The 21,130-nt window shown below is 39.1% G+C and overlaps 1 protein-coding gene across 4 annotated transcripts in view; it reads right to left on the minus strand.

The window, feature by feature from the left end:
* The window catches only part of STAG1 (STAG1 cohesin complex component), a 98,803-nt gene that overhangs the window by 68,219 nt on the left and 9,454 nt on the right, over positions 1-21,130 (minus strand). The window contains exon 2 of one of the 4 annotated variants that reach the window (XM_083616235.1): positions 3,500-3,694. The exons of the other annotated variants lie outside the window; for them this stretch is intronic. The gene's annotated coding sequence lies outside the window, so the exon portion shown is untranslated. The remainder of the gene's footprint in view (positions 1-3,499; positions 3,695-21,130) is intronic. 4 annotated transcript variants of the gene reach the window in all.

Below are 21,130 nucleotides of genomic sequence, written 5' to 3' on the forward strand. Positions count from 1 at the left end.
TGTGCATACATCTTTTGATATATATTGCTGAAGCGCACTGGAGAAGAAGGGAAATGCCTTTTCCAGAGCTGCACATACCGGAGGACGCTTGGAGTTTGGGGCTGCAGGGGCACTTATTTCAAAATTAATAATTCCAGTCCAATGCAGGCCCTTTATGTTCACTCATCTGATATTTTCCCCTCGGCTTTTGTCAAGGGCAGATATTTAAACATCCTCAGAAACGACAGGCATTGCAGATTTTTTAAAATATGCCAGACATAGTATAACATATTCTTTTCTACTGCCCACTGTGCAACCAGCTATGCTATTCCCCATTTTGGGTAGTCTAACATCGCGACACAATGGAAGTATCAGATGCTATCTGTCTGACATTAACCCAGAAGTAACTGCAAAGGTGACTAAGTTTTTATCAATAGTATCTCTCAGACTGGTGAATGGCACTATTTAGCGGGAAGAAACTCCAACGAAAATCCTCATTATTACATAGGTTTACATGGCTGTTTATTTGTATCTATTTTAAAATTTCATATATGGATGTTTTATGATGGCTTGTGTTTGTAATGCCTAATAAAGGTTTGGCGAAGTAAGTCCTAAACCAGTGCCTGTATGCTGTCATGCATTAGATGGGGCTATTAAATAAATATTGATTCCGAGGTCCAAGAATTGGATAGTGTAACAATGGATAGTGGTACACTCCCTCTGAAAAAGCAGGTGGTCCTGGATCCATTGTTGTCAAAGGCCCAGGTGACACCACATGGTTCAGAGTACCCATTACCAATTTCAGTTGGTGCTCTAACTATGGCTGTTTCTGGACTGGGATAACCCTTCCATAGTGGTGCATACAATGGTAAGCTCATTATTAGAAAACCGCAATGCACCTGCTTCAGAAGCCACAGCTAGTGCAAAGTGTGGCTGCTAGAGTTCTTAGAGGGACACCCGGCAGTATACATATTACAGCTGCTGAAATATCTGCACTGGATGTCTATGTAATGTCAAGCCAAGTTTAAGTTTTTTTTGTTGACGTTTAAAGGCCTAAATAACTTGGCACCAGGATACCTAAGCAGAGCCCTCCCCTGATACAGTAGAAGCTGATCATTTAAGAACTTCTGATGAGACACATTGTTTGTTTCACAACTAATGGATTGACACCTGGAGAAACCATGAAGGAGACCTTTTCAGTGGTAACACCCTCCCTCAGTTTTGTGGGGGAGATGGTGATGATTTTTAAACACCAGTAAAAAACCTAGGTATACCCAAGTTTTTCTGGACTCTCTTAATTTTTAATTCTTTGTTTTGGAAACTGCTCTACTTTGTTTATGATTTACAATTGTGTGTTGTTTTCATCTCAGGAAAGTTTATTGAATGTTGCTGTATTTTTGTTTCCTCCTAAACTACAGATAGTATTTATTCATTAAAATTAATGTAACAATATATCTAACCATTCAAACATGCCCAAATGAAAAAAAAATATATGTAAAGGCCACATCCAGAAAGCTAAAACTTTAAATTTGCAACACGTCCAGCTTTTGAAAATAATGGCAATATCACGGGGCTATGCTCCCCCATGGTAAGCTACCCCTCTCAATGACCAGAGGACAGTAAATAATTACTATTTGTTGGTTTCAGATGTAACACTACTGCAGAAAAGTATTTTCTTGAGGAAAGTATTGCATCACAAAGTTAGCATTATGCACCTTAATCAAGAGCTCTAAATTTAGAATGGAAGATCAAGTCATACCAATGACTACAGTCCAATAGAGTTCTCAGAAGAAAATATTGCTGCCCTTTCCTTGGTGCCTATGCCAAAGTTATCTTAATAAATCCTTGCATTTAGCAATTCACCCAGCAACTACATACAGGGGACTAGCATATGCAAGTGGGCGTATGAATTCCAAGACAGTGGGTAAGCAAACTGGCAGAGGAGAGGGGGTGTGATCCATTCTTCTTCTATCACCAGTAGAGTAAAAAGTCATTTAAAATATAAATATAAGAGACATATGGCCTGGTTTACATTGAACACTTATGGCTAAGTGCTATGTGTGAACCCTGTCCAACACCTTAACTATGCTTTGTTTACTGCCAACAAATCACAGTCTTAAGGCATGTTTTGTTGTTGACTTATGAACTTTGGTTTAAGTATGACTTGATATTACATGTAAATCCATCACCCTTCCCTAACCATAGTCCTACCCCAGGTGCTCACCACCAACAAATGCATGAGGCAAGAGCAATTAGAAAACAAAACAAAACTTTGGAGAAATGAACTATGATTTGTTTGATCATCTGTTGGAGAACTCATGGTTAACTATAGTTTAAACAAACCACAGCTTTTCTGCAAATCAGACCAGTATTTCTATGTTGGCTACAGAGGAAGGAGCTTCATTTTCTCTGCAGCCAGCCTTAGAAGGTTCATACTTATTTATAACCCTGCTTTAATATCTAGCTTATGAAACAAATAGATGTCATGGTTCCAGGACACCAACTGCTCTATATATCAAGTGCTCAATCATGCAGTTTTCTGCATTCAGTGGCCCAGATTCAATTTTTAAAATGCAACATCATAGCATCTCACGCACTGAATCAGTGTACTTTGATCTTCAGGGGTCAAGCAAAAAGAATAGTTTTAACTCAATGTACAAGCTGAGCAAACTAAGATAAAAAGAAAACTGAACCACTAAGAACAAAAAAACCAAAAATAAATGACCAGATACACATAAAATGCATACTATCCTTTCATTTCCAATAGCTTTAATTTATTTTTTTTGCAGGGGAGACTCTAGAAAATCTTGGTTCTGTATTTAAGCATCAGCAATTCTACTAACATACCACATTCCATAGATCAATTTACCATCGCTGTTGAAATTACAGTAATTTCCAATGTGAATTCCATGAGGTTTCATCACTCTCATTCCTGGCTTCTATATTTCTTCTCTCTCCATCAGGCATATTAGCGTGCATTAACAGCCAGATCATATATACACAACATTGCCTGTGACCTACTAGGAAGTTGCTATAGCAACCACTGCTTTCTGCAATACATGTTATGCATTTTAAGTACCATCAGAGTGGATATAACATGCCTGTCATTAGCAAGCACAACTCATAATAGCTCAAAATGAAAGATACTCCAACAGGAAGTATATTTTGCATGTGGAAATCTTGTGAAGCTTGTTATTTCCAACATATATTCTAATGCAATGTTCTAAGCTAAGGATAAAGATGGAACAAATCTGATACAGCCCTAAATCAGTTTGTATTCTATATAAGCACTGAAAGATTAATGATACAATTTATTTTAAAAATTGTTTTCTCATCATACCCAGCCTTCCTCCTGCCCCAGAATTACTTACAACTTTTTAAAGCATAATTATTTTTTTAAAAAAATAATAATTAAAATCATCAACAGACCAATGATAATCTTTTTTAAAAAAATGCATTCTACTAAAGATGAGCAATTAGCAAAGAAAAGCCTAGCGAAATACAAATGTTTTTAATATACCTAAACATTGCTAATGTGAGAGGTAACCAAATCGCAATCAGGAGGAAAAAGCCAGGGGCCACCACTGTGCTTCATGCCACTGCTACACAGGCTTCACCCACCGAAAGCACCACCAACAGGACTTTCCTTCCAGATATATGGGAGAGATTAAGTCCTTCAAGTACTCAGGCCCCAAGTTGCACAGTGACCATGCTACTAGGAGGCAACCCAGAAACAAAGCAATCAGAGCTATTGACTACAGGCATCTATAACCTCGTACATCAACTCTGAAGAGAAGTGCTTTTTACATTAGCATGAACAGCAAAGGGGACATTTAGTACAGGGTGGCCATCCTATTGCTGTGTTCCCAAGTTTAGGGGATGCCATTGAGTTCCAGTCTTTTTGATAAGTAGAACGGTAACAACCAAAGTCAACAGTTTACAGGAGGAAGATGACAACTCCAAGTTAAATCCTGGTCTCATAGGGTACTATTCAACTAAGTTTTAATCAGAGGAAACACACTGAAATTAATGGCCTAACTTAGTCATGTTCATTGATTTCAATGGATCTACTCTGAGTAAAATTAGTTGAATGGCATCCAGTATAATCCTCCTCTTTTCTTCAAGGAACATGGTGCACACAATTTGTTCAATCCTCTTTTTGTTTGGAAGCAGGAACAATGGTTGTATTATTAAAGTTAATATTTTAAAAGCCAAAAGGCAAGAAACCCAAATTATAATGAAAATCAATTAAATCATCTTGTAAGTACTTTTCTGCAGTTTTACTAATGCAATGTTGCTTTCTATCTCTGCACAGCAATGTTCTTGGAACCTCCCTGAATATAAATCTCAGGTTTACTTTAAGTATTTCTCAATTTATCACGGATAAATCACAGATTTCAAATCAATTGCCACATAGTCTAAAACAGGTAACAAATATAGTAAATTTAGTTCCTATTTTTTTTCAAAATTTGAGCTAGCAATCAAGTCTTAAACGAAATGCCTCCTTTCAGTCTCCTAAGATACCTAGCACAGAACTTTCTGCCTATTGGGGCATCTGAACACAATGCTAAATGAACACGTTGTAGTTACCATCACTGTGGTAATCCTTTAATCCTAACATCACCTGCATCACAGCACAAAACATGTAACATACACACCTATCTATTGCAAGTGGCCACTTACAAAGATCTGTGCCCTTATGCCTCTCTTCGCAAATCCCTTCTTTCCCTATGTAATAATCATCAGTGACAAGAACTGGCCTTTTGATGTCTTGGCTGTGGTGCTGTTTCCCCAGAGGAAAAGATGGGAATATTTGCTGGTGCTCTTTTTGTCATCTATCAGCTACCTTCAAATCTAACTTAGGTGAATCAAAAACTGATTGCCTTATCCTGGCAACTATGCTTGAAACAAAGAGAAAGCCTACTGGCTTTCTAAATTTCTAAATTTGAATTCCTATGATAGCAATGTCATGTGCAGCACAAATATTATTTAGAATGTATGCATTATTTTATTATTGTGACAATACTTATTGGGATTATAATTTGTTAAGACAGAAAAGAATGTCTTTTTGCTAAAGTTAAATATATAAACAGAAAATATCTACAATAAGTCAAAAAAGGTTCTCTAGTAGTGAGATCTTATCTAAGAGTTTAAGAATGGTTTGACACCAAAGTCTTAAATGTGGTCTGCAAGAATTCTGCAATGAGGACATTGCACAAGCAAAACTCAATATATACGGTAATTATGAACTGCAATGATCTTGGCCAAATGAAATTAGACAATCTGCAATGCAAACATGTAGAAAAGGAGATGCATGCAACTGTTCCTGATCCACATGGCATATATTAATAGTTTTCTCTTCCTAACTTAGAGTTTCAAGTCATCATAGAACATGGTCCTTCTAAATTCCAAGGTACAACCTTGCTACGGCACTGACCATCTTCCACACTGAGAGTAAAGGATCTTATCAAGCCAGTAAAAATGAAACATGGAAACAAGTGGTGGAGTTAATTCATTAATACCTGAATGTAGCTGGAATGCTGATCTGATATCAGAGGCCTTAATATAATAATAATTCATGTTTTATTAAATTTGTATACTGCTCTTCATCCAAAGATCACAGGGCAGTTCACAGCATGCAAACACAAAATACATAATAAAACAAAAACCCTACTCCCACAAACACATTTAAAAAGCCACATAATGTTTCATCAGCCAAAGGCCTGGTGAAAGAGAAATGTTTTTGCCTGGCACTTACATTGCACAGCATACTACAATTTCCTGGCCTGCATTTTGTATTACCTATTGGGAGCCCATCAAGCAATCTATCACAATCAACGGATGAAAAGGAGATCAGAAAAGGAGGGAGGCCCACCTCAACTTTTAAGAGACTAGCTGACTATACACCATTTGGTTATGGAGGAAGAATTGTGCTGCAGTATTTTCAAATTTCTTTTTTTTAAAGACCTGCAATGGTAACATCATCAGTTACTGCATGTACAGTAGTACCTCCATTTACGTAACCCTCTGGTTACATAAACTTTGGGATGAGAAAGTGACAAACTCGGAAGTATTTTACCGGGTTTTGCCGCGCGCGCATGCACAGAAGCGGTCCTCTGGTTGTGAAAACCTCAGGATCCGGCCAGACCTCTGGAACGGATCCCGTCTGCAACCGGAGGTACCACTGTACTTTAAAAATCTGTTTGTTTTTCTTGTGAAATTTACACTCAATGCACTATACAACTGCAGTAACAAAAACAATAAAATCAGTTTTAAAAAACACCACCCTCACACTAGCAGTAACTAAAAATACAAAACAACAGACACTGCCTTAATATATGTAAGAGAAGGTTTGGGAGACTTCCCCAAGGACCAGATTTCACAGCAGCCATGCTAAAATAGCAGCTCTGCTCCAGACTGTCTCATCAAAAAGTGAGAAGTCCATATCTGATCTAGAATATGCCTCCAGATTAACTAAGGCCTTTTCTTTTGGGCATGCCCTTTCATGGATCCATTGGGACTGGTAATCAAAGAGACCCATATTAAGCATCTTTTGTGAGCCTTGGAACCTATCAGTCTTAAGCTGTTTGCTCCTTTTTTTCTTAAAATTTATTCTTTGATTTTCTGTCTTAGTCAGGGATTTTTCTGCATAAGTCATAGAGGTAAGAAAAGATCAAGGAAGAAAGAGAAGGGTCAGGTAAGTAGAGGAATAAGGAAAGAAGCTGATCTAAAAACGTAGAGCCGTATGCAACATACACTGGCACAAGGGACTTCTGTGCACACAACAAAGAATCATCTTCCACCTCTCTTGTCCCCTCTCAAAATCAGCTGCAGATGGTTGGGGAAGATTTTGGAGGCATGCAGTGGGAGGAGAGGAAATGGTTGTCTCACTGCTCCAGTGGGACCCCACTAGTGTAGCACTGCGTACAACCCTTAGCAAGTAAAGAGGCGTAAGAACAGCATGATTTTTAAAATGAGGCTTAAGCATGGTGGGAGGCTGGAGAAAGGCTGTTTGCTTGGGCTAAAACAGGCAGCAAGCTGGAGTATGCCTAGCAGAGCTGGAGGAGTTAAATTGTTAGTTTCTGTTTCACATGTTGTTGGGCAATTTGATAGTTTAACCCAGGGGTCAGCAACCTTTTTCAGCCCTGGGAACCCTCAGACCATGTGGTGGGCCGGACTATTTTTTTTGGGGGGGGGGGAATGAACGAGTTCCTATGCCCCACAAATAACCCAGAGATGCATTTTAAATAAAAGGACACATTCTACTCATGTAAAAACACGCTGATTCCCGGACCGTCTGAGAAGGCGATTGGGCCGCATCTGGCCCCCGGGCCTTAGTTGCCTACCCCTGGTTTAACCCATTTTCATTGATGCTTATTCACATGAACTGAAAATAATGCCCTCTCCCACATATGCCTACCTGGCTGTTCAGATCCTGAGGACCAGAGATGCCCCCAAGTGAAACGAAACAGATGTCTAGCAAAGGAAGAGCTGCCTCAGTGGCGGCACCTTAGATATGGAATGGCCTCCCAGAGTCATCTTTCAGAGTTCATTCTCCAAAGCCTTTAAAATCTGTGTTCTTAAAATCTTGACTTTTAATCCCTTCTTTCTATGTTGTATATTTTCAGTTATACCATGAACTAATATTTAAGTTTTTCTCTAAATGTAAATTAGTATGCTGCTATTTTCTTTGTAATATTTGCATTTTAACATTGAATTTTGTTTCAGGCATGTAAGCCACCCAGAGAACTATGTTACTGGGTAAAGGTAAAGGTAAAAGGTAAAGGTACCCCTGCCCGTACGGGCCAGTCGTGACCGACTCTAGGGTTGTGCGCCCATCTCACTTAAGAGGCCGGGGGCCAGCGCTGTTCGGAGACATTTCCGGGTCATGTGGCCACCGTGACGAAGCTGCTCTGGCGAGCCAGCACCAGCGCAGCACACGGAAACACCGTTTACCTTCCCGCTATAAAGCGGTACCTATTTATCTACTTGCACTTAGGGGTGCTTTCGAACTGCTAGGTGGGCAGGAGCTGGGACCGAAAGACGGGAGCTCACCCCACCACGGGGATTCGAACCGCCGACCATACGATCGGCAAGTCCTAGGCACTGAGGTTTTACCCACAGCGCCACCCGCGTCCCCTCCATGTTACTGGGTAGCTGACATAAATATTATAAGTAAACAAACACTAAGGAAGAGAGTTTTTCCAAAAAATTAAAAGTAAATATCTATGTTTCATCAAAAGAGAATATTCATGGTTTCAGAACTGAATAACTTACACAGATTAAACAGATAAGTCTTAAAATAGGAAAAGCATACCAATATCAACACAGTGCACTCTCCTGCTAGAGTCAGAAAGCATCTCCTGTAGTCTTGTCAGTCCAAGACACAGATCAACCCCATAATATTCTGCCATTGATTGACTGAAGTGGCATATAAAATGGCCATGGAGTATGCACCAAATGATGGTTTGTTGTTTCAACAACTGAGTCATTTATTTGACAGAACGTTTTGAGTATGTACAGTGGTACCTCAGGTTAAGAACTTAATTCGTTCTGGAGGTCCGTTCTTAACCTGAAACTGTTCTTAACCTGAGGTACCACTTTGGTTAATGGGGCCTCCCACTGCCGCCACCGCACGATTTCGGTTCTCATCCTGAAGCAAAGTTCTTAACCTGAGGTACTATTTCTGGGTTAGCGGAGTTTGTAACCTGAAGCATCTGTAACCCAAGTTACCACTGTACATGCTTTTCTATAACCAAAACTTTCCAAACAAGTCATACTCAGACCTATTGAAATCTGTGAACTTAAGTTGCTGAGGTTCATTAATTACAATGGTCTACTCTGCATATGACTAGTGTTGGTTATTAACCTGTATTTTTACATGAAATGTGCCTAATGCAGCCTTCTTGCCATCTCAACATAATGCTTGTATTTTGTGCTTCCAATATCAGAAATAGGCAAAGCAATGAATTTCAACTTTTTTAACTACTGAAAATTTGCCAGGAATTGTGTGTCAGCATTCTTCTACAGCAGCAGCAGCAGCAGCAGCAGAAGAAGAAGAGGAGGAGGAGGAGGAGGAGGAGGAGGAGGTTTGGATTTGATATCCCGCTTTATCACTACCCGAAGGAGTCTCAAAGCAGCTAACATTCTCCTTTCCCTTCCTTCTCCACAACAAACACTCTGTGAGATGAGTGGGGCTGAGAGACTTCAGAGAAGTGTGACTAGCCCAAGGTCACCTAGCAGCTGCATGTGGAGGAGCAGAGACACAAACCCGGTTCCCCAGATTACTACTACTAATTACTACTACTAAGAGACTACTGCTCTTAACCACTACACCACACTGGCAAGAAGACCCAAGATGCCTTAAATGTTAATGCTGGCACACAGAAAAATGCTTATTTTTTCCTGCTACCCTACCTCCTCTATCACCTGATTTAAGATGGAAGAGCAAATTAACACTGATTAACATATGTAAGCAAACATCACAACCATTTGGAAAGCTAAAGTATCCTAACTATTTTGCTGGAGTTTCCTCCCATGAGTCTCAACAAATAAAATTACAAAAAATCATGACCTTTTGAGTTGACACAATGCCCAAATTTTGGAAGTTAACCAAATTAAGGTTTGGCAACTACCTCTTAGTCTGCCACTGAATTACTTCCAACACAATATCCTCTAATCTCAATTTCAGTAGATGAGTATGGAGAATTTATCACCAACTTTTTAGAAACAGACTTCCTTCTCCTCAACATTAAATATTTTAAGCCCAAGTTTGTTACTTTCATTCCATAGTAATTTCAAAACAAGGTAATGTAACAGCCATAAATTCTAAAGACACCTTTCTCTATCCTCCCACATTTTATTTTACTATTTTGTTTGGCCCACACTTCTTTAGTGTAGTAAGTTTTTAATGTTTGATGTTTTATCGTGTTTTTACTATTCTGCTGGGGAGCCACCCAGAGCGGCTGGAGCAACCCAGTCAGAAGGGCAGCCTACAAATATCATCATCTTTATTCAGCTTAACTGCTGATAATCTACTGCAGCTGCTTAAACCTGCAGATGTAGAAAATAGGGGATAAAAAGCCTTGCATGGTGTGCTCTCTAATCTAATTCATTCTCTGAAATCTACAATACTCCAGATACATTTTAGCATGTATTTTACATTCATTTAAAGACCAATAATAGGATCTTGTTAAGTTTATATATATATAAAATGGAACTACCCTATTGTTCATACAGATGAAGAAAAGCGAGAGTGACAAATGTTTGTATGAGGAACAGATGTGAATATATTTATTGCAGCCCAACTTGGATTCCACTTTTAATCTCACCTATACAGTTACATACTCTCTGTAAATACAGAGTTAAGAGTAAAAATGTAATACATGTTGGGCTGCGGTAAATATATATTCTAAAGAACTCCAGAAAGTTTTCTTTCCTGTGCATATACCAGTCTAGGATTATTAAATGCTAACATGTGGGACAGATATATTATGCAACACAATATACTATGTTGGAGCCTACAAGCAGGCAAAACAAGGCAAGCATGTGTGCAATTTAGGCAACTACAAGTATGGACCTGCAAAAAAAATAATTAAAAATTCAACTTCTACTGGTTCCTTCAGGAAGTAGCTCCCCTAGCACAACATTTGAGTTAAATCCCCCCAGCATTCACATTCCAGAAGGGTTTGTTCCTTGAACACAGAGAAGCCATTTGCAGATATGTTTAGAGATACAGTGGTACCTCTGGATGCGAACGGGATCCATTCCAGAGCCCCGTTCGCATCCTGAAGCGAATGTAACACGCAACTGCGCGTCGCGTTCCACCGCTTCCACGCATGCGTATGATGTCATTTTGAGCATCTGTACATGCGTGAGCGCAACCCGAAAACGCTCAACTTGAAGCGTATTTATCCCGAGGTATGACTGTACGTCCTGAGTCAGGTTTGTATGGACAACAGATTTAGCTCCAGTTCCTCCTGCTCCATGAGCTATATGTGCAGAGGATGTGCAAGCATATGTACTTACTTAGACCAGGGTGTTTCACTCAGTGGAGTCAATACTGGGACTAGCTCCTTGAACTGGAAGGAAATGTGCCAGAGCAGAGGGGCTACAAAAGCTGTATCACAATTATAAACTCATTACACAGAAAGAAGATTAACAGAGGTCAATAGACCTTAATTCTACATACTATGTAAGTACCTAAACATGCATGCTACCATCAATGCTCTTCCATGTTGGTGTAATTTGAAAAGGGAATGAAATTACACTAATTGCTTGGTCTATCTCTTGAGCTAGCATATCCCTCTTGTTTGGATCTTGTTTAGAGATAGAATGCCAGGTGCACTGGGTAGCCTAGCAACAGTACAAGGCTGAAAGCCTGGCTTGCTGACTCATCCATCCTCACTTTAGCTCAGGAATCTGTGTAATTGCAGAGATGGGTATAAAAACCAAGACTGCATTGCATTCGCTGTCTGGGGGCAACGGGGGGGGGGGAGTCTATGAGAAACCATGTTCGGTGGATTTTACATAGCAGTGTGAGCTAGCATGGCAAAGTGCTAGTGGATCTCTCTGTATATTTGTTTCTTTACTTCTTAGAACTCTATTATAGTAGTAATCATGTTTAGCTATGTCTTGACACAATGAACACTTTATACTTTAAACTCAACTGAGTGGGAAAGGAGTTTTCATAACTGGGGTTTCTGGAAAAGGCTGACTACTAAAAAGCAGAAAAACTCTGGTGTTCTGCTGGAAGACCATGCTGGTGTTGTGCACTCTCTGCTGATCACACTGGTTGTGGTGAAGCCCCAACAGATAGTGGGCCCACGTCTGGTAGGTTATGGGCCAAGTCATAACATTCCATAATCTCTAATCATGTCACTCTAGTAAACCAAACTTCTAAGAAAACAAGGAAAAGCTAGGATAACTATTGGAAGGCATGTTCAAATAGCTAAAGCAGAATTTGCAATGTTTTTCCCATTGTTCTGATGTTGCTTTTCTGACTGTTTTATTACTTGTCTTTAAAGTTAACAGAAGACTCACTCAAAATGTTTAATGCCTCTCCTTAACTGTGATACACTGAAATGAAGATAGCAGTTAGTTTGGAGACAGCACTGCTTCAAAGGTACACAGCATATTTAGACAAAGACTCCTGTGTATTCAACTGCTGATGCACATCTGCTGAATATTTAAACTTCAACCTCGCTTTTATCTGATGTGGCCATCATCGCTGCGATTCATTCAAACGTTCATATATATTTTGCTCAGCAACTCCTCAGGGCAGTATTAACTCTGTATATTATGATTGTAGATTCAATAAGAATTGTCCCCAAGTAAAAATCTGTGTAGAAGTAAGTCACTGGATAAATCTGTCAAGAGATGCCGCCATCACTTACTATAGATCCTAGTTCATGGGACTCTTAGACTGTGTATATATGAAACACAGGTTTTCTGGGAAGGCATAATATTTTCAAAGTCTTGATACATCTGTTCAAAAGTTTATAATTTCAATTACTTAATACTGCTAAACTCTTTGGATTCGGAATGCAAGCTGCCTCTTTATACTTGCTTAACGCTTCAAGACCAAAACGTTGTTGGAAAAGTCTAATACTTGCCTTTGGCTTTTGTAAAATAAGCCGGAACATTTAGTGTAATTCAGGGGTAACACATTCAATAGAAAGATTATATTTACTCAGCAGATTTATCACCAGGAAAATTGCCTCCTTCCTCCTAGCTCAAGCAGAGCCTTATAAATTGTTGGGCTAACAAAGAACCAGGACACTGCTTTAAAACTATATGCAATACCTTAAGATCATCAATATTTTTTTAAAAGGCTATCATTGTTTTCTGGCGTTTTTTGTTTCGGTTTGGTTCTTTTACTTGCATGGTGGATTCTGAGCATTTGATACTGTTACTGTATTTCTTCCATTACCACCAGAACTCTAAAAAAAACCAACCTCTGGTCTACAGTTTGCCTACATAAAATCTGTCATGATTGTGTGGGGGCTAGAAGGCATGCAAAGCAAGCAAGACTTAAACGTATCATGAAAGCAAGCAGATGTTTTCTCATATGCAAATCATGCTTCACTTCTCAGGCACTGGTAACTAGGACAAAAAGCACCTTATTTTGTGAAGATTTCCCCCCACCCCCCAATACACACACACACACACACACACACACACACACGTCATTTACTCTCCGATACAAAATCAAAGCGAAAGGAATTGTTTGATAAAGTAGGGCAGTCTCTTTCATGACACAGAAGACATAACTGTACTGAAAATGATTAGCTCTGAAGAAAGCTATGGTGTAATCTTCACCTACATCTTCTTTGGTGCAATTTTTAAAGTTTGCACATAATAAAATGCTGCATCTAACACAGATAGTATAAAAATATAGTATATCCTCTACAGTAAACTAAATATTTCATGCTTATAATAATTAGAAGTGTATCTATCTGTGATGAATGACTAGTGCAAATGACTAGGGCAATCCCTTAACACAGACCTGTTTCACCAGTATTCATCCAAGGTAGGCAGTGTCTTACATTTCAGATCTGCTGGAGCCCAATATTTTCAACAACCATTTTTACTAAGCCCATTTTAATTTCATCTGTAGATAAAAAGTTAGCGTCAGGGTGCATTTCCACTGAGTTAACTCTTGAAACCTCTTTTCAAGTTCTCTTAAATAGCCAACTGTTATTTGAAGTTACCCCATTCTAGCCCTTTCAAGTTCTCATGTACAGAGGATTCATGAAAATGTCAAGACTTTCACTTTGCAACTTTCTTGCTTCTTCTGAATGCCTCCATGCTTGTTCCAGAGTGGAAGTTAGACTCCACCCCTGCCCCTCCTGTTGAATTCCAGAATTCCTGCAAGCCTAGCATGAAATGAAAGGCCGATCATTTCCTGAATTGTTTACACAAGTGAGAAAAATTAGAAAAAGGGAAGGGTGTTTTTCCCACCCAACATGGAGCAAGAATCCTCTTCCTTCTCCAATTTTCCCATAATGCCGAAAGAGACTACAAGTGTGTCTCAAATTAAAATAATCCAAACATGCAGTCACTGGGAAAATATGTTACTGCTGAAGCCAGCAGTACTGCAGAACCCTCTCTAATTATCAAACTAGCTTCCACAAAGCCATCCATGACAAGCAGTAAAGTAAATGAGGGGGAGGGGGTCAAAAACTCTGCAAAGTTGGGAAGCACTGAAGAAACTATAGTCTTATTCTTTACAGTGCCCCAATTCCTTGACAATTATTTTTGGCTGTACTAAGCGAATCTCTAATATTCATAACATAAACTTCAATGAGTTGGAATGGTACTCTGTCCAAGCTTCAACCACAAGTTTTATTTCTTCTTTTCAAAAACCAGAAGACCAACTAACTAGGCAGCATAATAATAAATCTTTAAATTAGGAACAAACAACCCACCTTTTGTTGCCAATATTATCTAATATTAGGACTCTACTGTGGGTCTATGAATGCATGAATATTCTTTATCACTGCTGTAGCATCTCAACAAAGGAATTCTGATGACTATCAAACTGAATACAAATAGGAATTTTTGAAGGTAAAGCATTAATTTATCCTGTTTCATGCACCAAATCACCAGCCATAGCTATCCAAACACCAGGTTTTAAGAACATTTGCCATTTTAAATATGAGATGCATTTCTAGCTCCTTTGTAATTGGATTACTACCATATTTTTTATCCAAGAGTCTGCTCTACTATCAATAATGATTGCTGCTAATCTGATTTTGGTTTCAATTTGTCAACCAGATACTATACTACAGAGTTATACTATAACAATATTAATATAGAATCATCTCCATCGTCAATTGAAATTACTTAAATTAGCATATATGCACAATTTAGATTTTCCAATCTTATATGGGTTATCTTCCTTTTTAATATTTGGAAGAGGCTCAATGCTTACAAAAAATAGCGCAGCTGAAAAAGCCAAACCTGCCTCATCTCTTGATAAAATAAAATAAAATGTTAATTATTCATTGCAGCTTATGTGGTCAATGTATTATATTATTATTTGCTTTCATATTTATTTAATACTTTCCACCAACCTCTACCTCAGCCTGTCAAAACTTTTGAGCACCACGAAAATGTAAAAAGTTTACCAATTTTGATACAAAAAGGTTGCAACAATATTCTGTAGGCAGAAGGAAATGGTGCCTTCCTACCCAAAGGCCAAACTACCAAATATCAAATTGACACTTTCAACAGCACCTGTGATTAGATTAGATCCAATTTATATATGACTTCCCTCAAAAGGCATCCCAAAAACAATCTGCAGGGGAAAGATACAATATACAATAGAAATCCACTGAAGTGAAATACAGTGGTACCTTGGTTTACAACCATAATCCATTCCGGAGGTCTGGTTGTAAACCAAAACAGGATGTAACCCAAGGTGCGCTTTCGCCAATGGGGCCTCCAAAATAAAAATAAAAATGGGTTGTAATCCAAAAAAAGGGACACACACTTCAAGGTTTGACTTGGTTGTAATCCAAAACGGTTGCAATCCAAGGTACCATTATATACTAAAAGCGTTCATCCACAAAAATCACCCAACTGCATAAATTTATAACTGCAGCCACTTAAGGATCAACAACAAAAACAAATGACCAGAAGCCAAACCATTAAAGCTGTCCAAATGCCTGGGCATAAAATTAAATAAATCTTCATCCTTCTTCTGGCACCAAGCAATGCTCCCTGGGGAAGGAATTCAACAATCAGAAGTCACCACAGAGAAGGCTCATCCTCTCACTGCCACCTTCCAAACATCTGTTGGAGTAGGTACATGAAGAATTATATTTCAAGAAATGGTAAACAACTCTTGTAAAAAGAAAAAAGACATTTCTTAGACTTCCAACCAGGATCAGCAAAGATTCAGATACCACTAACTTCCAGGCTGCTTATTACTAGAATAAAGTTATCATTCCTTGCTTATATAAGGAATATTTAAACAGAATTGCTATATATGTGTTTTGGCCTGGTTTCTACATCACATTAAACCATGGTTAAAGCAAACAAGGATTCAATGTCTACAAGCAGTGGGATTCTGCACATTGCTAAAAAGCCCACACTCCTGCCCCACCATGATACATCTTATTGCTATGTGTGAATCTGGGTTCAAGTTTTGTTTCCCCAAAGAAAACTACAAGCAGGGTGCAAAAAAACCCACAAGCTCAAGATTCTAGTTTGTTTCTTCCCCAAGTGCAACATCAGCAGGAGCAAGGAAGGAATGAAACATATGCTTTAAAGCAACATACACCAGCATTCTGTTCATGTACAATAAACCAGCCTTTAAAGATTAATATTTCCCAATGGGAGGCATTCCACATAAATCAAAATACTACACGTACACCATGTAGGTAGGTAAAAGGTAAAGGGCCCCTGGACAGTTAAATCCAGTCAAAAGTGACTATGGGGTGCGGCGCTCATCTTGCTTTTCATGCCAAGGGAGCCGCTGTTTGTCCACAGGTCATGTGGTCAGAATAACTAAACCGCCACTGGTGCATGGAGGACAGTGACAAGTGCCAGAATGCACTGAAACGCCACTTACCTTCCCACCACAGTGGTACCTGCTTATCTACTTGAACTGGTATGCTTTTGAGCTGCTAGGTTGGCAGAAGCTGAGACAGAGCAATGGGAGCTCACCCCGTTGCGCAGATTCGAACTGCCAACCTTCTGATGAGCAAGCCCAAGAGGCTCAGTGGTTTAGAGCACAGTGCCACCCACCCCATTTTTACACCCTGTAGTAGTAGGATGGGACAATACTACATAGATAGTACATTTTTTCACCAAATCCAAAGTCATAACATTTTTCTTAAATCATCTAAAAAGACTGGCAAAAATCTCCTTGATTATCCCATCCAGCTGTAACAGGCAGAGGTAGCATGATAATAAGGCAAAACCATATGTTCAAGTATGTCGTCATAATATACATTGTAATGTGATTGCAAGACAGCTTTATATTATTTAACAGTCAATAATTTTGGAAGGTTTTTAAGATTTACTCTGGTCAAGTGTGTATAGATGCTTTCAAAGTTTCTTAAAATGTTTCTAACAAGTAACCAGGAAACTCTTACGCACGAGTGCTCTTGCAAATTTTCACCATCTAATCTTAAGGAAATAATATTCTTGATTTGGTGCAATTCAGTAGTGAAGGAAGTGACAATATACCAGAAAGACCTACTCAGAAGGAAACTGGTCTATAACCCAGAGCATCCAAGCGTGAAAGGATAGGAGTCAGGAATTAACTATCACCTCTTATTTTTTGATGGATTATAAGGATTCAGAATTTCAGTTTAAGGACCTCAGTGGGAAATCAGTCTGTACAATTATTGGATGACCAATTTTTATTAAGCAATTAGTAGAGAATCTGTTTGCAGAGCATATATAAAATAAGCACTGGTTACTACAATTAACCCTGTGTTCATCATGCTCACACTAGCCCATTTACCTTGGGGTCAAAGCCTTAAAAAAAAAAGAGGGTTTCAGAAAGCATGAAGTGTCTCTCCATTCCACTCAATTCAGTTCCCCCTGCTCGGTGGTTCACACAGCATTATGTGGCTACTTAGTTTGCTCAGTTCTCACCAGGTTGTTTTTGTGGCAGTATTTTTAAGAGTTTTAAGAGTTCTGTAACCCTTGGGGTTCCTCAAAGCCTGCTTATACCTTCTGCTTACGCATGGACAGTGCTGTTTTAACTACCGTATTTTTCGCCCCATAGGGCGCACCGGCCCATTGGGCGCAGCTAGTTTTTTTTGGGGGGGGGAATAAAGGGGGAAAAATTATTTCCACCCAGGCGCGGGCCTGGGGCGGGGGAAGCCCGAGCTTCCCCCGACCCCAGCCCCCAGAACAGGCTGCTATCCGCAAGCCTAGGGAGCCCGGCGGGAAGTCGCGCCGGTCTCCCCAGGCTTGTGGAGAGCTGCCCGAAGCCCAGGGGGTGCGCTGTTCAGCGCGCCCCAGGCTTCGGGATGCAGGCAGCTCTGTGCAACCCTGGGGAGACCGGTGCAAAGTCGCGCCTGTCTCCCAAGGGTTACGGAGAGCTTCCTGAAGCCTGGAGAGCGAGAGGGGTTGGTGCGCACCAACCCCTCTCGCTCTCCAGGCTTCAGCGAAAGCCTGCATTCGCCCCATAGGACGCACACACATTTCCCCTTCATTTTTGGAGGGGAAAAAGTGCGTCCTATAGGGCGAAAAATACGGTACATAAGGATTGGCACTTAGAGACTGAGTTCATTATTAGCATATGGGATGATGGTAATCTCTGACTCCATACTTAACACGTAATAATTCAAAGAAACAGCTTGTAAAGTTTTAATGAAGAAGGACCTTGTAAAACAGTACACTTGGGGGGGTGATTTCTCTTGGCCCTGATTTAATTCATGGGGATAAGAAGAACATCAACTACTATCTACCGGTTGATTACATCTAGCCTGCCATATTTTTTGCCCTCCAAACCAAAAATACTACTGACGGTATTCCAAAGCAATTCTTCACATCTGCATAGCACAAAAAAAACTGACATGCTACAATTTAAGAAAAATAATAATGGGTTGTTCCAGCTATAACACAATTCCTTTATGACACCATTTTGCTACTTTAATGTTCGCTATAGTCTTTTAGCCTCTGAACAAACTTGTGAGGTCAGTTAGACATATTGTGTCCAATACCACACAGTGAGCTTCAAGGTCGAGATTGACTTCACATTAACCAATATTCTCTGCACATGCCACCAGAAACCACAAGCTAAAGCATTTTCTGAACACAATTCAGTTGTTGAAAATCATTACACACACATGTGGTACATAGTGACCATCTAAGGTCTGGTGCGCCTATCTTACCTTGCTTTTGAAACTTCTATTCAGTGAGGCTTAAAATGTGAAAGACGTACTGTACAACAAAAATGGCATTCTCCTTGACTACTAATTCTCCCCTCCTTGTTCTTCATGTTGCATTTGTTGCACATAGATATAAATCAGCATTTTGCTTTTATGTTTTTAATAAATCTTTAAAATTTAACTTAAAATGAATAAAACTAACCACTAAGCTTCTCTTATAATAGCTTAATAAAAAAAATGTCTGGACATAAGCAGGTTCGCCCAACCATTAGGGGTTAAAGTGAACCAATCTCTACCAGATACACAAAGCAAAATGAAATTTTTCTATTTTAAAAAACCAACAATTCCCCGTAACATGAATATTTATATTCTACCTACCAAACATGGGCATTTCATGGTCACATGAAAAAACGGAATTGCTCTTGTCTCTCAAATAGCTACTAAGCCTTACTTTATCAATCATTGGATATTTCATTTTTTGTTTGAGAGGGTGGAACTAGGGCAGGAGAGAGTAATGCAGAAAGTAGTAACAATCGGGGGAAAGGTAACTTACTGTACATGTTCTTATATTCCCGTACTTAAGATGCAATCACTCACTTGCCAGAGAGTAAATTCAATGAGACTTATTTCTTAGTAGGCAAGATTGCACTGTTAACCTTAAACTGTCATGGATGCCCATTGTAAAAAAGGCACAATATGGTTAGGGGAATATTTTAAAAAACATTACCTCTACAGGTTAAAAATGGAAACATTTTTACAGTGAGACAAAAATATGTTAAGTGTAACAGTACTTTATTTAGTAAATTAACATGGTTTAGTGGTCAGATTTAGGAATTGTTTAGGAATAGTGTCGATTTAAATCAGCATCATTTCTTGCTCATTTAGATAACTGTGATTTACCGTATTTTTCCGTATCTAAAGACTAGGTTTTTTTTTACCAAAAAATTAGGTTTAAAATTGGGGCTCGTCTTATACACGGATAGTGCTGAAGGGTGTTTTCTTAATTTGGAGTCCCCAAAAATAAGGGGCGTCTTATACATGGGGGCGTCTTAAACACGAAAAAATACAGGAAATCAATCCACCCTGCTTTGAGGGTCATGAACCCCTTTTGGAAAGCCCATGTCTAAGCAATTTGATCTTTTTCACTGTTCTAGCATTTTATCTGTAAAAGAGAATAATCTGCCTCAGATTGTTTATTTTAGGAAAATTTTAAAATGCAATGATTGTAATACGGGCGCATATGCAACATTGAACAGATATTGTTACCCTCAGGACTCATTGCCTGAAATATGATCCAGAGTCTGGAGAAACTAACATATCAATTTGGTTCAACAAATGCTGAATTGCAATACAAAATTATACACCAAAATGAGTTTTTTTCCACCTACTGCTCTTGAGACCTTCTCTCCCCACAAGAACAGCAGGGAGGAATCAGAGGTTCAGGCCAACAAAAATAATTAGAACAGCCTTTTCATCCAGCATTCAGCCATCAGGTTTTGCACTTCTTACAGAATCATGCACATTTGTACTTGCAGTGCTTCAACCCGCAGCATTTTACAAGGGTTTCTGAATGTTATGTAAATGTTAAAAAAGGTGACCCTTTCATGATTTGAAATACAGAAAAATCCTGTGTAACAATAAGATACCTTCCATATATTAGAGAAAAAGTAGAGGGCCACTGTTTAAGATGAGGACCACTGTTTAAGATGCTGGAAGTTTTTCCTTACATTTGTATATCTTAATATTAGGTAGCAAAACACCAAGGAATGAAATGGCATAAACAACTGCCAAGGGTAATCTTCCTTCAAGTCCAATGCCCTAAACCTCCTGTGTCAGCACATAAATTCACAACACAGTCTCAACTGCCCTCTAATTAATGATTATTTCTTGACTTGTCTCAATCAGAAACTTTAAAAACTGAAAAAGGTGTTCCCCAAGCACCCACTAATCATTCTGCAAGACCCTTTCTTTGCTAATAGAAGGACGGCTTTCGGAAAAACAGTCCTCTTTGGTGAAGCAGTGGCCTTTTGACTCTACAACATTGAATAGCTATTCAATCACAGCTAAAATGTCAGCCTCCCTCCATTAACCCCTTCAACCCCTTCTGGCAACAGCAAAGTATACAGTCCAGAATAGCTGGTTACTCAGAGAAGCCAATTCCAGTTATCTTAAGAGCTCTAGCCACATACTTTTAGGTATGTTCTGAATTTTACTAAACAGGATCTTTTAGTTATAATTCACACAGACGTCTGTTCCCTGTGTAAGGGTAACTACATTATAGGGCTGTAGTCTAG

This window comes from Podarcis filfolensis, assembly GCF_964270895.1.
Source record: "Podarcis filfolensis genome assembly, chromosome: 5".
NCBI classification, from domain to species: Eukaryota; Metazoa; Chordata; class Lepidosauria; order Squamata; family Lacertidae; genus Podarcis; species Podarcis filfolensis.